Source organism: Narcine bancroftii, chromosome 5 (assembly GCF_036971445.1).
Source record: "Narcine bancroftii isolate sNarBan1 chromosome 5, sNarBan1.hap1, whole genome shotgun sequence".
NCBI classification, from domain to species: Eukaryota; Metazoa; Chordata; class Chondrichthyes; order Torpediniformes; family Narcinidae; genus Narcine; species Narcine bancroftii.
In genome coordinates, this window is record NC_091473.1 from 114,450,385 (window position 1) to 114,469,190 (window position 18,806).

Below are 18,806 nucleotides of genomic sequence, written 5' to 3' on the forward strand. Positions count from 1 at the left end.
ATGTGTACAAAATAAAACAAAGAGAATCGTACGTTCCACTGATTAAAATTCTTGAAAGGAATTAAGATAAGATCATCTTTCTGTGGAGAAATAGTGCTACACATCATCTTCTTTTAAAGGAAGCTCATCGCTAGCATTTCTCATCAGCATTGCTCCCATCCCCACCCCCAGCACAATCAACCAAATAACTTCTGAGAAAAGAGAAATGACCCTATAACTGAGAGGAAGCCAATCCTTGCATCTGCATTGTAATGTTTGTTGAGTTAGATTGCAATTCCAAAAGTTTGTGGGGCACATCAGTGGTTCGAGAAGAAAGGTGCTGCCTAGAAGATGAGGTGTTAATGGGTGATAAGTTAACAATCCTCAACTGTGGGAAGTTACTGGCTTTTGTTGGTGTTTTGGTTGAAGAAAGAGTAAGAGGTGGCAAGGGAATCAAGAAGAAAAGGAGAGAATAAAAGAGAGAGGGAGAAAGTGAAAGCAAAGGGATGCAAAACAAAGTGAGTAATAAAGAGTGGCATTAAAAAATGTTGGTGAGGAAGAAAGACATGAAAAAAATTGATTACGAGTACAGATCATTTCAAAAGTTTTGATTGAAGTAGGGAGCACAGATGGGCAATTTTATGGTTTTAAGAATGAGTAATTAATCTGCAATTGTTGAGTCAGAATCCAGGCCCCTATCTTCCTTCCTGAGCTGTTAACAAAAAAAAATTAAAACAACAAAACGTGGATGTCTTTGCTTCCTTCCTGACAGGACCAACCTGGTTGCTTTTCTTCTTCATAAATGTCTTCTGATTTATTGAGCAAGCAAATTGGAACAGTGTTGGTGGGATGGTAATGACAGGAGAAGTAGCACAAATTGAAAGCTATATTAATATTCTTTCCTTTCACTGCAAGTAAACTTTCACAAGGATGTTCTCATAATCACATGCCATCGGTGTGTTTTGCATTACTTAACCAGATGTGAAAACACTGATCTTTTCAGTTCTTCCCACTGGATTTCAACTGGCATCCTTTTCACATTTCTTTAAGTACTTCCCTCCCCTCTTTTCCTCTACCCTCTTCTTATGGTAATGATAGGCACTTATATGGAAAAAAAATCGCAAGCAAGGCAGTGGTGGATCAGCTTTGAGCAGTTACTGAGAGCTAGTATTATTACAGCCCCAGTCTTTAAGCCTGCAGTGCAGAAAAGAGATTTGAGGGTTGTTGGAATAAATATTGAGGTGCGACGGAGATAAGAGAAGGGACAATTGAACTCTATAACACAATGCCATTTGTTATAAAGCAGAGGTGTGAGTTGTCACAGTTTTTAAAAAAAAGCTACCTCACTGTATGTTTGTATTGAATTGCATGCAGCTGGACTAATACATCTTTTAAACAGATAAATGTACAATGGCAGCTTTATAGGATTGTAAATACAAATTATAAAGAAAAGCTGATGGTGTGGAAAACTGATGAAAATCTGCAGTTTGCTTTCATCCAAATATGGCTTTTAAAAGCTGAATTGATGAATGAATGATGAGTTTGACATTAATATCTTTTTAATAAAAGAAACGTTAAAAACATTTTCTTCAATATTTCAGGCCATCTGTTTTTATTTTAGGAATTCTTTATATCCAACAGTTAAAATAGATTAATCATCTCCATTTTGTGCACGATGACAAAAAAAACCACAATAAAAATATAAACTTGATTTGTTATGAATAATTTTGCACTATATTTCAACATTGATTGAAATTACATTAAATTTAACTAGACATTCCTCTACATAATATCTAATTTTTAGCTTGCAGATATTAATAAATGTGCATTACATATTTAGTTTTTAAGAGTGGAACTATCATGTGAATTACTTCTTTTGAAAATGATACTTTATTTTTTTTTAGTATATAGTAATATGTAATTTCTACAGATATTTATTATCAAGATTGTTATGATGTCAGTTAAACAATCTATACATTTATAGCTTTATCTATTGGCCTGTCTATGTACTACTATTTATTGCTTTAGCTACTTTTAGTTAACACTGATTGCATTGCACTAGTGTGTAGGATAAATGGTTGATTTATAAAGTGGAGTTTCATTACGAAGGCTGTAGCTTGAAATATTGCAGCTAAATGGTAATATGTATGGAATTTTTTGGGGCTGCCAGAGGCTTAGTACGCAGATCTGTCACTTTCCCTGAGCAACAACCCTGACGACCTCTATTCAAAGTGCCATCGATTTCCTTTCTTTATTTCTTCCCAAAAAATCTGTTACAAGACTGCTGCCAAGGGAGTACCTGCTCAATTGCAGAATAACACTTATTCACTTTTAAATACTGTTTCTTAGAAATAAAATTGAACCAATTCAAACTCTGAACATTTTCTTTTAAACTGGCACACTGAATATATTGCGCAGTGCTCCAGATTTTGTGGGCTCTATTATTTTAAGTGATTTAGACATTGAATGGCTGAAATAAAAGATGCCTGTTTCAAGGGGTTTATTTATTAACCTGTACTTTATGATTGGCAAATGTAGCAAGATACATATTCAGCGTGTTGCTCAGAGTCAGAATTTGCATTTGTTAAAAATATATTGCGTGCGATTCGGGTCTCGAGCAAATGATTCAGAAAGAGGCTCATGCTACCAGCTTGAAACCAATTTTCTGCTTTGCTTCAAGCTTTTAATTTTATTAGTATAGTTTAGCAAAATATTACATTTTACCGGTCAAATACAATTTATGAAGTACAAAAGGATGAATTAGATAGTTAATAAATTACTAGACAGAAAATAATCCTTACTTAAGAAAGTGGTTTTGAAATGAATACTGCAAGAGAGAGAAAAATTAAGAACTAGTTAGAAAAATCTAAAGATGTTTTGACAATGACTCATCTTAAGATTTTATTTGATCTTTCATGCATATTCAACTTGCCACTGTCTCTGAGACTAGAAAAGAAACTTTGTGTACTCTTGCATGTAATTAATGGTTTTTGATCATAAGATCAGCCAACATATGTTTAACTAAAAGTTGTGAAGCAGGAGTTTGGAAAATGTAGTTTGGATTGGCTAGATATCTTCTCGCATCCATAGTCTGTGCAAGGCTTTGCATATGAAATTTTGGTTTTGGGTTAAAACACACACAGCTCCTCAGATGCTGTACTAATCAATGGCAATGCTGTTTGGATGGACTACATTTTGTTAGTCCCCATGCTGCATTTCTTCGTGATAGATTTTTTTTCTTTATTTTTCATTTCAAAGTCTCCTGTTCACAGTTAGTGGCCCAATTTAAATTTTTGTTGTTGAATCCATAGCAAAGTGAGGCGCCTGTCATGTCTATCCTTGTTTTATTTGTAAATGCCTCATTTCTCTGTAGGGGTACTATCTCTGTCTGGCAAAACATCTTTATTCTCATCAATTACTGCTCATTTGCCCTCTGTCTCCATTCGTGCAATGTGTCTGGTCCATAGAGGCTGAAGGGGAGCTTGACGTTCAGTCAGTAAACCTATAGGGAGATTCGGTCAGTATCCTCAGCTCTCTCCGACAGCATGATAGCACATACAACAAAGCAGACTACTGTCAGAAAGCACGCTGGCGTAATACCACATGGTTGTAATCACTTTTGCCTTTCAAATCCAAATAATATTCACTGTCATAATTTTTTAAACCAATTGTTGATACTTATCAATTGTTTGAAAGTCCTGATTGGTGAGAGCACACGTTTTACATTTTTGGAATTATAGCCACAATTATTTATAGTCAACAGTTTTTAAAATGAATATGGCCATTTTTTAATGGTTTTCTAAATAAAAATATATATTTATAGATGAAGTAATATAATTAAATTTGCTGCAAATAATGGGCACAGCTTTTTACCATCTACATTTTGTAAATTCTCAGTTGTACAATGCCAGAAAAAGAATAAGATGGCATAAAAGTGCAAGCTGAAAAATCTTTTTATCTCAACATGATTTTCCACTGTTGCTCAATATGAAACAATGTGATAAATTGGTAATAATGAAAGGAGAAAATATGCCTTGTTCCATTTTTCCATTAAAAAAATAATTCTTTATTTTTGATGCCAATGTAGATTTTCGCACAAATACTTCAAATGAAGTGGGGTTTGCAATATTAAGAAAAGATGTCATGTCTTTTCAAAAACAAAACCTTTAGCAGCAACATTTCTAAGCAAAACTGATAAACTATCAAAATGTAAATATTTTCAAAGCAGTAATGAGGGTAGAGAAACATACCAAACCTTGCAGGTTACTGACCGGATGGAAGAAAAACCATGCTCAAAGTAGTAATGAGGGTTCATTAATGAACAGAAAAATACTAATCTTGGGCTTTAAAAGGGAATGAAATTAATGAGAAATGTACATTTTTAAGTGTTAATAAATGTTGCATTTTAAAAGCTAAGGATCTTTGCAACAGGTTTGCCTGTTGCTTGCCAGCTTTTTTTTTAAATTCAGCAAGTATCTTGTCCTTTTTTGTGTGAATAATGAGTAGCAGCTGCTCTGGTGGGCTGTGTACCGTAAGTATAATTCAGTGTCTCAATTGTGTCTCCCTGCTTGTGAGCGAGAGGGAGAGAAAGAGCCATCCCTTTGTTTCCTTTGTGAGAGCCAGGTGACAGAGCCAGTGTTGAGAGGGCAGAAAAATAGCAACCGGCAGTTCTCTGGCAGTCGAGATCAAAGAAGAAGGCAGGAGGTCTTTTCAAATTGGGGGCCCTGGAGTTGAAGCTATAATCACAGCTTACAGCCAACCAGTTTCTGAAAGGTACTAGCCTGGCAAAGAAAAAAAAACTTTCCAGGAGCTAAGATAGTTAATTAAAACCAGCAAACAGGTGCCCTAACAGCAGCAGTGAATCAAATCATAAAGTTTTACAATGGAACGGTTTCTTTAAAGGCATGGGCAGCAAAAAAAAAAGAGCAAAAGATTTGCCTTCACCTAGCATGTGGCACATGCCATTTACAAGCTCAGAAGCTTTTGGGAAGAATATAAACACTTACAGTTTGTTCACAGAGTCTTGCAGATTTAATATATTAAAATGTCCCTTTTGCTTCTGGTACAAGTCAAGCAGCTGTTTTCGTTTATTTAAAAAAATCTGTGGTTAATGCAAAATCGGCAGTGGCACAGGGCTTATAAGAAAAAGATCAATCATGGAGTGGGGTGATAAATTAGACACATCAGCGAAAGAGAACACCTTAAATCGAGCTGGCTTGGTGACGGGGGAATGTGTGTTGAAGGATGGTGGCTGCTTGTGTTTTTCAATAAATAGAATCATCCCAATGAACGGTGCAAAGCAGCCATTTGAGGTTACAATGTTGCAAATCTCTTCAAATCCAAGCTTTAATGTTATTTTGCACAGCTTCTTCATTACTGTGAATTAATAACAGAAAGGCCCAATAGAGTTCCATTTGAAACTTGAGAATAAGTAAAAGTCTGGCTGTTTAACCAAAAAATATATTTTCATCTAGATAGTTACCTTTAAGATTTCTGAAATGTGTTGGATTTTATTCCCTTGTATAAATAGTTGATTTAGAGTCTGATTTAATCAGTTTGGGAGTTTTTTTTATGAAAAAAGGAGTGAGTAGTATTCTTGTTGATGATAATTATGTAAAGTGGAAATTTAAAAGTAATTAGACCAAGGACAACAGGTCACTGAGTTGTTAATCACACAAGAAACCCAGTGAATTCACCCTAGCTAAAATGCACTCATCCATTTCCCTCAGGAAGACAGCTCATCATTTACATTTCTGATAGACAAGATTTTCTCTCCTCTTCAGCCCAACTGTGGAACAAGCATAAGAAAAGTTGGCATCCATATTAACCAGACTGTCTGTTCACCCTTAACAGATTGCCATTTGGAGTATTGATTGAGAAAGTGAAAACATCGGGTTATAAATGGAAGAGGGAGATCTGTGGTTGGAAGCTGGTGATGGGGGGTGGGGGTTTGTGGTGATGGTGGCAGGGATGTATGAGGGCTGGATTGAAGAAATAAAAATAAAACATTTGATCAAAAATACCTCTTTTTTTATGCCTCATTTCAATCAATGAAAGAAAATAAAAGGTCAATCCATTACAGCATGGGTTGAATCACTTAACATTTTTGCCAAGAAATTAAGGAAATTATTTATTAATGAATTTTTTTTTGTGCTCAAGTAGCTGAACAAATCATTCCTTGCTTTTTTCTTTCCTACAGCCTTTACAGTACTAATTATTGAACTCTCCTTATGGCTGAGAATTAATTTTTGTGTGGCCTAAAGTATTCTTTAAATTTATTTCCATAGCAATTTTAAACAGGGAATAAATAGGTAAAGAGAAAGTGATAAAGGGTTTCCAGTCTTACTATCATAGTATTAAGCCCAATATTTGTACTCTTTTCAAATTAGTGGATTGTGTTTTCTCTCTGTGACAAATTAATTTTAATGACAACCAGTTTTATTATGAGATGTGTTAATGCTTGTAATCTGTGCAACAGTTTTAGGTCTTTTTTTTCCCTGTTTCTTTGTTTAATTTAAAGTGTCCTGTAATTACAGGAGTGTTAGCATATGCGGAGAGGGTGATATGATTTATCCTGCATGGACAGCCATGACACAGCTGTTTGGAAGATAAAATAGTACAACTGTGTAGCTACAAAATGCTCTCCTTATTATACCTCATTAAAAACAGGCTGTGATAAGTCAGCCAGGCAATGAATAAAATCTATTGCCTGTGTGGAAAATAGATATACAAGTCCCATCAGGGGAGTGGGGTAAAACAGGCAGGTGTGTGTGTGTGTGTGTGTGTGTGTGTGTGTGTGTGTGTGTGTGTGTGTGTGTGTGTGTGTGTGTGTGTGTGTGTGTGTGTGTGTGTGTGTGTGTGTGTGTGTGTGTGTGTGTGTGTGTGTGTGTGTGTGTGTGAGACTTTGTGAAAGAAATAATGCATTATACTTTTTTATCTGCCTGTGAGTAGATGCCAAGAGGATATAATGGTTCGGTGTAATTAGTAAACCTTTCAGGTATGACACAAAGAAACAAATATTTAAATTACCAGGTGTATTGTCATGTCTTACTTTAACCTTTTAGTTATTTGACTGCCTAAAATCATGGCCTCCTTGAAACACATCTTTCCACTGTCATAGTGAAATCTGGAAGACAGGAAAATTTATTTTTCATTGATTGAACTTTATGTCACAATTTTATCATCATTATTTTTCCTGATACTACGATATTCAGGGTTAGGCAATAGTCGACTGCTCTTTTGAAGAGTGGGGAACTGAGTTTTTTTTTGCATAGTCACTGGCATGTTAAGAATCTGAAAATCTTTCAATATAATTTCAATATTGAATATGGCATCTTATGTATTTTCTCTCCTGTGTTATTTGAATAAAAATTGTAAATGGTGACCTTGTAATTATTACCTAACTAGTTTGTCATAAAATCGTCAACTCATTTTGCTTTAGGATAGGTTTCTTGGTAATGCATACCAGAACATCTCCTTCAGTTGAGGTATGTCCTGTGTGAAAATTCACTGCATGGACACAATGGGTACCTATTATTAAGCTAAGTGAAGAACCTATGTAAATTTTACACTATTTTAATGCAAGGGGGAAAAAAAGAATCACTTCCTGCCACATTTGTTGAATTGACTTTTTTCTTTACAGGATACTCAATGAATAAGGACAGTTGATGAAAGTTTTAAAAAATGTAATGAAGAATGCATAAAATATCTTGGAGACATTCTTTGGCTTGGTTTCGCAGACGAAGATTTATGGAGGGGTATGTCCACGTCTGCTGCAGGCTCGTTGGTGACTGACAAGACCGATGCGGGACAGGCAGGCACGGTTGCAGCGGTTGCAAGGGAAAATTGGTTGGTTGGGGTTGGGTGTTGGGTTTTTCCTCCTTTGTCTTTTGTCAGTGAGGTGGGCTCTGCGGTCTTCTTCAAAGGAGGTTGCAGCCCACCGAACTGGAGACATATGTCTTGGAGACATATGTCTTGGAGACATAGTTATAGCAAATTAACACTGGACAATGAAGATTTTGCTTCCTGAACACAGATTGGTGTATAGATTTTGAGCTACTGATCATGAAAATCATCTTATAGTTTTCTGATCATGTACCATTTTTTTTAGATATAACCTATTTTCTTGATTTCCTGTCATATTTTACTTCAAGTAGACAAAACCATGAAGTGTAACGTGTCATTGAAAATTCATTTTCTGCATTACTGATCTTGGTGCCGTCAGTGGCATTGCAACCTTGCAAAAGCAATATTAGGGCAACTGGAATCCATCAATGCTGGCCGACTATTGTTGGATACTGACCCAAGAGGCATCAGATGCTGAGTACAAATGAAAAGCAATGGCAAAACATTTTTAGGTCAGTTGAACTAATGCAATATGTCAGCACCATTGTGCAATTAAACATGCTAAATTAAATAAAAGTTAATTTAATGTTTCTCCAACTTACTATGTGATACAGCAAATCTGAAGATATCTTTGTGTTCAGATAGAAGTTGTCTATCATAATCCCCAATTTCTTTTCCGGAAGCAACCCTTTTGAAAAACTTTGTTGTCCAGTGTAATCAGCTTGGATAAGGATGAGGTGAGTGAAAGAGAATATTTTCAGTAGATAAGAATGAGAAAGGAACCAAGGTACTCAGTGGACTGAATAGGGATGGAATGAGTATGAAAATATAAAATAACAAATTGTACATGAATAGAGTTAGATTAGTGGTCTGCAAAGTGGTCAATATTGACCCCTGGGTGTTGATGGGACTATCCAAGGGGTCAAAAATTGGCAGGGGGTTGATAAATGCCAGAGGGTCGATTGAATTTTTGGACTCGAAAGAATTGTAGGGCCCAAGTTTCCTGCTCCTGCCAGGGAGCCCAAGGTCCCCGTCCTGCCCAGGAGCCTGAGGCAACTTCCTCAATGTGGGCGGAACTACACCTGATGTTGAAAATGGAATCGCTGTTGGCGATGCTGAAGACTTGGACCCAGCTCCATTTGGCATCTTTCAGGCCTGAAGCAAAGGTTTTTTTAAAAACTGTTATTATAATCACTTGCTTGCCTAATTTACAGATTTGTTACCTGGTAATTGGGGTGTTGTAACAAAGTTTGGGTTGTTGCTGGGAGGTCCAGACACTGCATATGGTATGCAGTTTCCCCCTAATGCATATGGAGACTGCTCGTCTACCTATTTGATCAATTAATTATTTTTGTGCATGCCTGGGGTTCTATGAGGGATCAAGGATTCTATGAGGGAGTCTATGGTCTAAAATGTTTGAGGACCACTGAGTTAGATAAAGTCAAGAGTCCAAACCCTGAAAAACTATCACAAGATATGATTTTACACAGGAGGAAAGCACACACAAGAGAAGTGGAGTAGTTTCTGCTTATTCCTTGAAGAGGGCTCAGACCTGAAATGTCGGCAATATATCTTTGTCACCTTTGGACGCCGAAAGACCAGCTGAGTTCATCCAGCATTTCAGTATGCTTTTTACTACGATCACAGTGTCTGCAGACTTTCGTGTTTCACTTAAATAAGATTAACCCTGTGTGTATGCAACATTCAGCCCAATCAGTATGTATCATGGGTTGCACACCTGGAAACAAATATTTGTAACAATATTTGCCCATCTTATTCTCATGTCCCCTTATCCTCTATCTAACTCAGTCTCAAATGTTGACATAGTTTCTGTCTTAAGCATTAACCGCTAACCCTGAAAGTGAATTTCACAGCCTTACAACTCAGCGTGTAAAGAAGTTTCCTCTGGTCTTTGTTCTTAATCTTGTATCATGGTCCTTCACAGTTGACCCCTCAACTGTTGGAACAAGTGTACTTCTGTCTTTCCTTTGAGACACTTTCATAATTTTAGACATTACTATCGTATCTATATGCAATTTGTATTCTACTCAAATTGAAGACATTTTAAAAAATCTTTCTGCCCATTTATATATTTTGTTATCAGTACCATCCAGTGATTCTGTATTTTAACTGAAGACAAAAGCTTTAATATCCTTCTTATAGTTTGCAGCCCAGTACTTTACACAGTCATCTAATTTAGATCCTATTAAGTTTTTAAATGGGTTATCATTATCTCTTGTCTTTTATATCCCATACCTCATGTGATAAAATCTAAAATTGCATTAGCATTTTTTTTACAGCCTCATCAACCTGAGATACTGCCTTATTTCATCTTGTGAACCTGTTTTCCACCCCCCACTCCAACCCCACCAATTGCCTCTGCTGTGCCACAGTTCTAAGCCTGCTTCCATTCAGATTATAATCACTGGTTTTATTTACTTTTTTTCAAACAGTAGTTCCTCACACTTTGTTCCTCACACTTTGTGAAATCCACCTGCTGCAGCTTAGCTGTTGTTTTACTTTATCTTAATTTCTTTTGGGTTTCATTTAGTCTCCTTTTGAATTAACAATATGCTTCTATCCAGTGAAGGTTTTAATACCTTATTGGGTGATATCCAAATTACTGATTTATGCAATGAACAAATATGCCCCCAGAACCAATGATAGCAGTAATGATTTGTAACCACTCTGAAGCAACTGTGACTGAGGAATTACAAAATAAAAAGATGAAATAAGAGGAAAATTAGAATTAACACCATGACTTAGGGTGTATAGTGTCTGAAAAGGTGAGAACAGATTGTTTAAAGGTTTGTACCGTAAGGATAATCAGTAAATTATATTTGATATGTGTGTAATAGATTTCTGAAAAGGAGCATGCTGGTGAGAATAGGTGCAGGGAATAGATTATTTTCTCTGTTAAGTTATCAATTACTAAAAAAAAAATACTATACTGTATAGAAAAATAAGATAAATCCGATCTTCAGTATTTCATTGACATGGTTTATCTAATGTTTCTCGGATAGTGTGCACGACCTTCCGAAAGATGTCAGTGGACTGCCAAAATACATGGCTTCACGCCGTATCTCTTCAGATCACTGTCTCTAAGGCTGATGGCTAAGGCTGTTCCCTACAAGCTACTCAGATATGTAGCTGCTGTTTTATCTCTGCCCTCATTCTACAGCACAAAACCTTGCCAAACTGGGCTGTGGAGTAGCAAGCGTATGGAAATGGACAAGATGAGTGAAGATACAAGATTCCTTTATTGTCATGTAGCAGCACAGAACATGTAATATTACACATGATATTGCATTCTGCATGCCATAAGGCAGACAAAGAGTCAGCTTTAGTGTCGCCTAGCGCCCCGTACAGTACGAGAGAAAGAGAAGCCTCTTCAGAGTGCCCATTGATTAATCTCCAATGCCCCTGCAGCCTCAGCAGCTGAACAGATTCCTGATCAAATCATTGCCAACCCGAGCTCCAGGTTTAAACACTATCAGGAAGCCTTCCGTTCCCGAGGCCCTTCAGGATCCTTTCTTGCCCCCAATGCCCTCTCGAATCCCGACAAGTTGTAGAGAGGGGAAAAATCAAAACGGTGACTCCATCAAGTCACTACTTGCATTGAGAATATGTAGATCAAAAGTAGACATTGTTGGCCCTGTTGAAATTCTTGTGTACTTTAGCCATCTATTGATCAATTTGCTGGTTTATGCCCTCCTTTAAAGTGTACTTTATCTAAAATACTATTGGTTATTGGCTGCATTCCTATCCCAAAAGCCCCAAACGTGTATTTTTAAAAAATCTTTCTCAACTCGCCCAAAAGAAAATAACAAAAAAAAAATGTGTGAGACTATCAGATTTTAGAAACAATGGAATATGAGAACAATCTTCATAAATCATTGGTTCAACCCCAGCTAGAATATTGGGCCCAGATTTGGGCAGCATATTTGAGGAAGGATGTGAAGGCCTTAGGATGATTGTAAAAGCGATTTAATGGAATGATTCCAGGAATGAATGATTGCAGAGTTACACAGATAAGCTGGAAAAAAATGGGAATATTCTCTGAGACACAGAGGAAATTGAGAAGGCGATTTGATAATGGTATTTAAAATATTTTGGCAAAATCATGAATCATGAAGAGGAGGTGGAAAGAAACTGTTCATATTATACGAGTGTCAAGAAACAGGGGGCATCGAATGGAAGTGATTGGCAAAAGAAACAAGAAAAGATTTTTTTATGCTGCAAGCTGTTAGAATCTGGAAAGCACAGCCTAGGGTAATATTGGAAGCACATTGATCAAATAAAGGAAGAGGATATGTACCTGAAAGAAAATAAAATGCTGGGCTGTGGAGGAATGACAAGTATATGGTACAAGCTGGAGTGCAATTGCATAGAGACAATATGGACTCAGTAGTCTGAGCACTACCTTATCTACTATATAAGCCCTGTGTTCTCTGATTAAATTATACTCTTTCATCAATTTGGCCTCCTAAATGTTATTCGCTGTCTGTCTTCTGTTGCTTAAAATTGAGAACCATTCTTATCTATATATCACTGAAATTGTATGATCTATAGATTACCACAGGACTTCTCAATTATTTTACAATCCATCCCATCAATAAATGCATTTTTTGATGTTCTGCATCTGCCTTTCATTTTTGTTATCTTTCAAGAGGAGTTATTCTGAAAAAAATACCATGCTGTCCCTCCCTGGTGTTATGATTTGCCCCATTCGTATTTTAACTCAGGTGTCAGGTGCATGCCTTCCTCTCTTTAGCCCCTTTTCCACTGGCATCCCAGCTTATTGGCTGTGCAGTGTCCCAGGAGAGGAAGCCCTTTGTGCTGTTTCCACTGGGCCACCCTTAATTGGGACACCAATTGCTTTTTCACCGAACACACTCATCCCCAGGATCAGAGTGTTCTACCTTCAACTGGAAATGGGTAACCTTCTGCTGTCCCTTCTCCATTGGTTTTATCAGAATGCCAGCGTCAGCAAACGCCGGGGATATGAGTAGGGGTAGAGGTGGTTAATCCCTGGCCTGAAGCGACATCATTTGACGCTGATGTTCAGTGTTCGTTATCCACTGGACCCTGTCCCAGTAAATTCCCAGTTAATTCCTGTGACAGGATGCTTGTGGAAAAGAGGCTTATGTTTACCACTCTCCAGCACTTGGGCCTACCCTCTGGAAGTTCATTGCTTTCTGGTCTCTTTATCATTAAAATCCTCTGTAAAACACACATACTTTAATGCACTTTCAGTCATTTCATAACTTATCTACATCTGTTTAGTGACTTTAGTCCAACATGAAATCATTGAATGCATCTTCTTCATGAGTAGAAAATATATAATGCCACATCTGTATTATAGGATGAACTTCAAAACTTATAATAAAGTCATAGAGAAGACCATCAAAATGAGGACACACTGATATTGTCTTTCTCTCTATCTTGTGATAGTTTGCATTTTGTTTCTGCGGATAAACAACTCACAATGCATTAACCTTTTTTTAAGCACTTGTAACTGCTACTCATGGTGTGGTCTTGTTGCTCTCACTGACAACCAGCCAATATCCTTCTTTCAGCTGTTAACATTATTCTTCAGTGAGCAGCAGTGGAGAAGTGGAGTGACACACTGCACCAATAGCCCAGAGGTTGTGGGAGAAAGGAGTTGTTGTTTTCCCTTTCTCACCCCTGAACTGGGTAAGGCATGGCATGATCCCTCAGCTCAGACCTACCCAAGAAACAGCATTAATCCTGCCTATCCACTCTCTCTAAGTGGCAGAATGGACTGGCCTACTGAAATGAAAAGCAAAAAGCTGTGGGTGCAGGAAACCTGCAATAAAAACTGGACATACTGGAAGAACTCAGCAGACTAGGCTGCAACTGTGGAAAGGGAAACGGACTGACTATTTTAGATTCAAGATCTATCATCAAAATATTCCACTGAGGGTGAATTCCCAAAACCTTTACAAGCATCCCAGTATTTTGCCTGCTCCCTGACAGTCAGTGGCCAGAGCCCATTTTTAATTATTATTCCATATGCTCTTCCTCTATTTCACTGCTATCTCTCTCCTTCCTTTCCAGCCATGGTTACGGAGAGAATCAATGTGTGAGGGAGAGCGCAAGACAGTTCTTAGCACTTACGTCCAGGCCAAAGTACTGTGTCAGAACCCCGACATTGCAGAATTTACTCTTATTGGGGTAGGCATTAATGATGACCTTTCAGGCTATGTACTCTGAATGCAAGTTAGGGTGCAAAATATGAATAAATAAGAATGTTTGGAGTAAAGTTATGCCCCAAAAAAACCTCTAAAAACTGGATATGTTCAGTAACTGGGGAATTTTAAATTAATGGTGCACAGCATAATGGTTCATAGCATTTTCAGAAAAATTCCTTACTTAATTTAAATCAAACAACTTGCTCTTTTACATTCAAAGCCAAGCAGCTCCAAGAATTCATCACAGATATTATCAAACACTCTGGTATCACAACCAGACATCTTAACAATCCAAGTTTATGTTAAACTCCATTTTTGCATTTTTTTAAAGCAATTTTCATTTAATGGAAGTAAAGAAAATTGCACATTCATTTGCTCTGTTTTATATTTTGCACATTATAGATTCAATCTCATAACATGCCTATATTTTTTTTCTAAATTCTAAAATGACCTCAAGGATGGAGAACAGATATTAGAAAAACCTAAGTGACCTTAGCAGTGATGATAGGCCTTGCAGGGTTAAACTGATCAACCTTGCATTTGATGATTCATGGGAGTAACCAGAACAAACCACGATTTGACTCATTGTGCAAATTCACCTTTGTTCTGTAGATTAGGGTTCTGGAAACCAATAAGAATTGAATGTTACTGGTTCCAAATAAATGCAGCTTTGTTAAGTCGATGGTTACCTCTGAGCATTCTTTGAGATTGACAATTTCGTGAAATTAAAACTTAATCAAGCATGGTTGTGTTATATCTTTGAATAATTTAAAAGTCAACCATTCCCTTAAATGTGTAGACTCACAATGTGGATAAGATTGATGTTGATTTAGCCAGTCATTTTAAATCTTTACTCTATCGAGTACAGCTGTTTGAGTTTATAATATTTTAAGAGAGTGTTTTAAATGTTTCCTCTTAAGTTTATCATTCAGAAAAGAGTTTAGAGATGAGATTTAAATAGACAAAGCATAGCTCTTTCAAGGAGCTGCATCAAGCTACACTGAATACACCCTCTGTAGTTGGAATTAATCTGCAGGCCGGTCAAACCTTTGTCCCTAGCTGTAAGTCTGTGGCTTTATGAACTCTGTTGGGAGAGTGTCAAAAGAGTTTTAAAGACATTCCACTGAATTTAAATTGGCTTGAACACCACACGTCATACAGTAGCAACATTACAATGCACTGTGACAATAATGTGGTGGATCGAGGATCGAGTCAACAACTCCAACTTTGAAGAAAACTGTCAACAAAGAGAAAGAAACTTGAAGGTAAGTTTAAAATTTGGCTGCAGAATCTTCTTAGGTTGCTCACAGTGAATATGCTGAAAGAACCAATTCATTTTGTTAACACTCACTCCGGACTCCCTCCATGATTGGGGGAAAAACAGTTTAGTTCTTGACTGCCGAGTACTGGTACTGCATTCTCGCAGTTACATTTTCACTAGATTCCATACCGTTCAGGAGAGACATGTTTTCATCTTCAGGTATGGTTTTAAAATACTGCATCGTCACATAATGGTGCTACCAATGAAATAAGCTACTTACGACTAGTTTTTATGAACTCATTTTTAAACAGCTTTTTAGCCCTTTACATTGCTGTGTTTTCCTCTTTCCGTGCCATAAATGTGTATAATTCCATGCATTTTGATGAACAAATGCAATAATCCAAGAGATATTCCCCTGGCCATTAGGTAATTAGTCTTCTTTAAACATACCTCCAAAATTCTTTCTAATTCAATAGATTTTTGTTTGTTTCTTAATTTTGTTTTCTGAAATACTTTGAAGTTGAGGCAAAAAATATTGATATGATTTTTAATTTTTTTTTTTGCTTAACATAGTGTTTAATGTATTTCAGTTGGCCATGAATGATAATTTTTAAGACTATTGTCTTAAAAGATTTCCATTAAAGATACTTCAGGGAATTTGTCCAACTTACTAAAATGTGGAGCTTCTATTTTAATGAACTGATCCTCAATCTAAAAAGATGATGAATATGTATCATAATGATTATCAGCTTTGTCTTGTCCTTAAGATTACCGCATGTAACAAAAGTTTCTTGTACCTCCTATTTGAAAGAAATGAGATATTACAATTTTCCTTCAAAAAGTAAATGGAAGAATTAATTTTCATTCCACACAATTTAATGAAGACCGTGCAGGATAAGAAATACTTTTCATTAAAATTAGGTTTGTTAAATTAATGGAGTTTTCAAAATGAATATAGGCTTGCTGTCCGATACCATTGAGTTCATGACCAGTTCAATAATAGCAAGACTAAACAGTTTTGCCTTGAAATTAGATCATGTTGCACTGTGTATTTTAGTGCTGTGCTATTGAAAATGAATTTGTGTTGGAGTGGAACACAATAACCATTATTTCCAGGTCATGTTGCATCACTCTGTGTAGTTGAACTGGCTCATGCTGGTGTGGATCACGCGTGGTCATTCAATGTGATTTCTGCACCAGGTACAGATCAGTCATATCATTTTCCATGTAATGCCCCCTGGTTGATCATTAGGAGGAAAAATTAAATCAAGTTATCCTGCAAGTGACCAACACTTCACAGTACTGCCCACAGTCATTGCTGAACCCCTAATCACCCATAGTACCCACAAATGATCTCCATCCCCAAAGTTCCACTGTGCCCCATTCTCCACTCACTGGGCATCTATGTGACAAGTGCCTATAAAGGGGCCACTGACCTCTCCTGTCCCACCACCAGTCATTTATCTTGTCACAAATTCAGTAGCCAATCGGTCTCCAGCTGCTGTTACCTTCTATTGACATTGGTCTCAGTTGGCACATTTTTGCACTAGATAGAAGTTCATTATGTATCCGTTAAGGTTGTTGGTGCTTCAGTGTTACACCATTATGGCACATTGATATTTCTAAGGCCCTGAACTTTACAAGAGAAGTGACCAAAATAAATGTAAACTATCCATTGAAAACTTGGAGGAATGATTGCAAAAAATAAAATCCTATGCGCAATATTTCATTAAAAACTTTCCTAACCATATTTGAAAAACTTAGTGTTGAGTGTTATAGTTTGACTTCCAATTCAAGGCCATCATCATTAACATGCTTCTAAAGAAGGCATAAAAAGTTGGAGGTTTGGGGTTGAAACATTTCCTGTTATTTATTGTGAGTGTAGATTGGATTATAGAGGTTGTTGCTACCTAAAGCAAGATAAAGATAAGACTTCATTCAAGAGCTGGACTGAAGATCCAGTGAAGGTTGCAGGACACTGAAGCTAAGCGCTATCTGAAACCTGGAGCTGTTATGAATTGTTAGATCAAAGAAAGTATTAATGTTGTGAATTAGAAAAAATAAAATTCAGTTCTGCAATTGAATTTTAAATATCCTTTCTAGAAAATCAATGAATCAAATTTAATGTTCATGCTTGTTGTTAGTTATTATTGGTTAATCAAACAGTACAATTTCTGAAAACCAAAATCTTCCCTTTGAGTAATGAAAAAATTGCAGTTCTAGTAGGGATATAAATAATCAAAAATGCTTATTGGCTTCTACTTGTGTGGCAAAGAAAAAAAAATGAAAATAATAAAATTAAATGGATTTCTTTTGGAATTTGTGACACAAGTGTGGCAAAAAATCGTAAGCCATTTGATAGCAACTTCTTGGCTTGTAAATTGCAGGATTCAAGAGTTAAAAATGGCACATTGGTCTGTGCTGTGAATCTGAGATGTTGGCTTATGAAGCTCAGCTTTCAGCTCTTTGAACACAGAGAGAAATCCTGAAGTTCTAATTTCTTGCTCACTTGACAGATTGGAGAGCAGTGAAATACTGGGACGGACTCCCACCGAGACAACACAACTATAACCAGGAGATAGTTTGTGTAGCAATTGTTTGAGCTGACCCTCAAAAGCTCCTGATCTGTAACCGTGAAATCTCTAATCTCATGGTGGAAGGAGGGAGGAGTAGAATTCACACATGCCCCCTACAAAAAAAAAATTATTGGAATCATGGCTTATCTTGTCTATTCGTATGCCTTCATCTGAAGCAGAAATTTAGTGTATTATGGATTTGTTCTTTGTTTATTTTTAAGCTATTCTGTGAACAGACTCAGAAATTCAATACGTTAAGTAGATTAGAATTTACTAAAAGCGTATGTGTATCTTTAAAAAGTTTAGAATGAAAACATTGCTATTCAAAATATACTGGATGTACAAGAAGGCACAAAGAAATTCTAAATTATTGGATTCAAATTATTCAGGATGAAAATAATAAATAATTTACTTAAAGTTCTTTATCTTTTAATCAAACAAAATCTAAGACAATAATAAATATGTAATTATTAGCTTGGCGATGATTCAGAGGTCAAAGTAACCTTATAAGGTTGTAAAATACTATCCAGCAGAAATAAGATTTTCATCCCAAAATCTTTAAGCATGACCAAAATTTAAGATGATCATCTGGTTGGATTACGCCTAAACATTAAATTCTGGTCTATATATTTACAGTATTTCTCTTCAGCCATTTATAACATAAAATCACTTCTCTCGGTTGTGTGAACAAATGTTTGAGCTGTTGAGTAAAAAAAGAAAAGAAGAATATAAAGCTGACTGCAGATGGTGTGGTGTTTTTGATGGCCTTCATGCAACCGAAGGGTGTTTTCCCTTCTCTTCCTCTATTGTGCAGAAGTTTCTTGAGTGGGTGTGAACGTTTTCCCCTCTGTCTCACTTTGTCTTTTTCTCCTCAATGCACACTTTCAAGCCTTTCCCTTGTTAAATCCAGTGTGCAGTGCTGTGAATTAA

General features: G+C 36.6%; 1 protein-coding gene across 6 annotated transcripts in view; it reads left to right on the forward strand.

Moving 5' to 3' along the window:
- The window catches only part of rnf220a (ring finger protein 220a), a 560,193-nt gene that overhangs the window by 3,355 nt on the left and 538,032 nt on the right, over window positions 1-18,806 (forward strand). The window lies entirely within an intron of this gene.